Genomic DNA, 4,021 nt, shown 5'->3' on the forward strand with positions numbered 1-4,021 from the left:
CTTTGATTTGTTTGATTCTTTATGTCCATTATTCCATGTATGAATGCATTTATATGATTGAGGCAATCATTTCATTTAGCTTACTTACCCAAATAGCCTACCTTTCATCAACCATTGTTAGCCAAATTTGAGCCTATTTAATCCCTTTTGTTCTTAATCTTAGCACATCGCTACCCCTAAGTGAAAAACAATAAATGTCCTTAATTTAGATCTTTGATTAGCTTAGGCTAGTGAGGGTGTGTATCATTTGAGTATGGAAAACTTGGGACATTGGTTGAGGTAAAAGTGTAATTTTTATTTTTGTTAAAAATATTGGGAATTGGGTACATATTCATGCACTATATGTAAAACCATATGCATTGATACATTTGTGTATATATATATATATATATATATATATATAATATAAGAAAAAATATATATAGAAAAAAAAGAAAAAAAATGCAATAAAAAAGGGACAAAAATGCCCCAAAGTAAAGTCCAATAAAAATCAATGCATATGGAATGTTAATTAAAGAGAATGCATGAGTATGTGGAAAAAGTGAGAATCATGGATAGCTAGGTTGTGTATTAGAATTGTATAGGTTGTCATATGTGTTTGGTGAGAGCTTAGGTTAATCAAGGATTCAAATTTCAAACTCACTTGACCATATACATCCCTACCTTTACCCTAGCCCCATTACAACCTATGAACAAGTCCTCATGATGAATGTATGCATGCATTGAATAATTGTTGATTGTTAGATGAAAAACAAATCATGCAAAGCATTATTAGAAGAGAATAGAGTGATCGAACCTATACACTTGAGCGACTAGAGCGGATACACTTCCGGTGAGGGTTCGATGCTCAATTCCTTGTTCCCGGCTTTCATGAGCTTTCTTCTTGCAAGTCTATTTGAACTTCATTTTGATATTTGAATTGGTAGAGTTTGTGAGTCGTCATATGACCTCTGCCCTACTTGCTTATATATGTTCTTGGAGATTAATTTGCTTTTAACCAAGTAGATAGAACCATTTTGCATTTAGTTCCATGCATGTAGATAGGTTTATATAGTTTCTTTGCATTGAATAAATGTTCATACCCCTTTTCTTGTCCTTCTTTATTCTTAGCATGAGGACATGCTTGGTTTAAGTGTGGGGAGATTTGATAAACCCTGATTTTGTGGTTTATCTTGTGCTTAATTCGGGGGATTTTATCACCTTTTCCCACATTTATTCAATGAAATAGCATGGTTTTGTAATTCTCCCTGAATTTGTGCTTAAGTGCGAAAACATGCTTTTTAGGCCTTAAAATAGCTAAATTTAATCCACTTTAATTCCATTCGATGCCTTGATATATTTGTTGAGTGATTTCAGGTTCATAAGGCAAGTATTGGATGGAAGAAGTGAGGAGAAAAGCATGCAAAGTGGGAGAACTCATGAAGAAATGAAGGAACCGCAAAGTTGTCAAGCCTGACCTCTTCGCACTCAATTGACGATAACTTGAGCTACAAAGGTCCAAATGAGGCGGTTTCAGTGGCATTGGAAAGCTAACATCCGGGGCTTCGAAATGATATAAAATTTGCCATATGTTGCTTCGCGTTTAGGGGCGCGCACATGCACTGTACGCGTGCGCGCTGATGTTGCACGTGGCCCACTAAAGGTGAAATCACTGGGGGAAATTTTTGAAGCACTTTGGGCCCAATCCAACTCATTTCTGATGCTATTTCATGCAGAATTCAAACTTGGGCAGGGGGAGCAATTGTTTGTACTTTTGGCATCATGCATGTTAGTTTCTAGAGAGAGAAGCTCCCTCTTCTCTCTAGAATTAGGTTAGGTTAATCTCTCTTAGATTTAGGTTTAATTACATGTTTTCATCTTGTTCTTTTTACAATTTCTTGCTTCTACTCTTTCATTCTCATGATTTGTAGTGTTAATTTCCCTTTTGTTCTCCTTTGTGATGATGAACTCATGTTGGATTTGGATCTTTTCTTTAATGTAATTTAAGCTTTGATGTTCTTTTAATTGTTGATTTGAGTTGTGATCTTACTTTCTTTGCAATTGGTAGTTGGTAGATTTTATTGGTTCTTGCAATTTATGATGTTTACTTTTCTTGCATTCTAGGTGTTTGATAAAATGTTTCCTTTAGTTTTTGAGTAGTTTTCTTTACTCTTGGTCTAGGCTAAGGGAATTGAGTGACCTTGAGTCATTGGGTCTCATTGAATTGGTGATTTGAGAACCCTTGGTAATCAATTTGATACCCATTGACACTAACCCACTACTAATCTAATTAGTAGATAGGTTGGGACTTATGGGTTGATGTGATCAAAGCCATTTGACATACTTCAAGTCTAGGAGTATATATTACGTACTTAAGGCTTTTGGAAGTAGACTTAAAGAGCTTGGTCCCTCATAATTATCAATGTATGGTTTGTTGACAAGGATGGTGATCTCAATTACCTATGTCTAGCCAAGAGTACTTTTCATTTCTTTTATTAGTTAATTGTTCATTTACTTTTTTTGCCATTTATTTTGTTGCCCTTCTATCAACCAAACCCCTTGTTCTTCATAGCCAATAATTGATCACTTCATTGCAATTCCTTGTGAGACGACCCGGAGTCTAAATACTTCGATTAATTTTCATTGGGGTTTGTACATGTGACAACTCAAATTTTTGATTGGGAGGATTGTTTGTTGGTGTAGAACTATACTTGCAACGAAAATTCATTCATTTGAGAAAATTCTATACCGACACGATAATTTTCTTAAATCAACCACCAACTGGATGGGGACAAAATGCAGAAAACCAAGAAGATCAGCAGCAGGAACAAATTCAATATGTGCACAACCAAGGCTCAGGCCAAAATGAAGTTTATGGTGACACCTACAATCCATCCTGGAAGAACCATCCAAATCTCAGATGGGGAGATAACCACAATCAAAACCAACAGTCCTGGCAGAAAAATTCAACCCAAAATAACTCAAGAAACACAAACAACCACAACCAGCAAAACACTAACCACAATCCATATAGAAAATCTCAAAACAACTACTCCAATTATAGCTATTATCCACCCAATAACCCAGCCACTAACCAAAACACCTATCATCCATCTTCGACACCCCACAACTAGCCATAAATACCAGAAGATACTCAAAGAATCTCAAACCTGGAGATACTAATGGAAAAAATGATGAAGCATCAGGAGTTAACAAGCAAGAATCAAGAAGCTTCAATGAGAAACTTAGAGAGGAAAATTAGACAACTGTCCAAGCAAGCAATGATTGAAAGGCCAACAAGCTCACTCCCAAGTGATACCATTCCAAATCCTAAAGAAGAATACAAAGCCATCCAACTGAGGAGTGGAAAAACCTTGGTGAGTAACACTGAAGCCAATAAGAAGCCGATGGACAATGACAAGGCCATTAGCAAGCATGATGAGGCTAACAACAAGGAAGAGATGACAGCAAGCAAGAGGGATAAAGAAGAGCCTAAAGAGAAAGATGAGCAGCTCTAAGCTTCAAGGAAAGGGAAGCAAGTAATGGAGGAACCCTCTCAAGGACAGAAGCAGTTGGAGAAGGCTTTTACACCTCCCATGCCATATCCTTAAAGGTTCAACAAAGAAACCAAGGATCAACACTTCCCCAAGTTCCTTGAAGTCTTCAAGAAGCTGGAGATTAATATCCCACTGGCTTAAGCATTAGAGCAGATGCCTCTATATGCAAAGTTCTTGAAAGAGCTCTTCAACAAAAAGAGAAGCTGGCATGAGAAGGAAACCATTATGCTCACTGAAGAATGTAGTGCTGTGATTCAAAGGCGCCTCCCACCAAAGCTCAAGGACCCTGGGAGCTTCTTCCTACCTTGTACCATTGGTAGCCTAACCATTGATAAGGCACTATGTGACTTAGGAGCAAGCATCAATCTAATTTCCTATTCTATGATGAGAAGACTATGCATAGAGGAAGTAAAGCCCACACAAATGTCACTAGAGCTCGTAGACAAATCATTGAATATCTCCCAAAGGAGTGATTAAAAATCTCC

Source organism: Arachis ipaensis, chromosome B5 (assembly GCF_059453495.1).
Source record: "Arachis ipaensis isolate K30076 ecotype BB chromosome B5, ASM5945349v1, whole genome shotgun sequence".
NCBI lineage: Eukaryota > Viridiplantae > Streptophyta > Magnoliopsida > Fabales > Fabaceae > Arachis > Arachis ipaensis.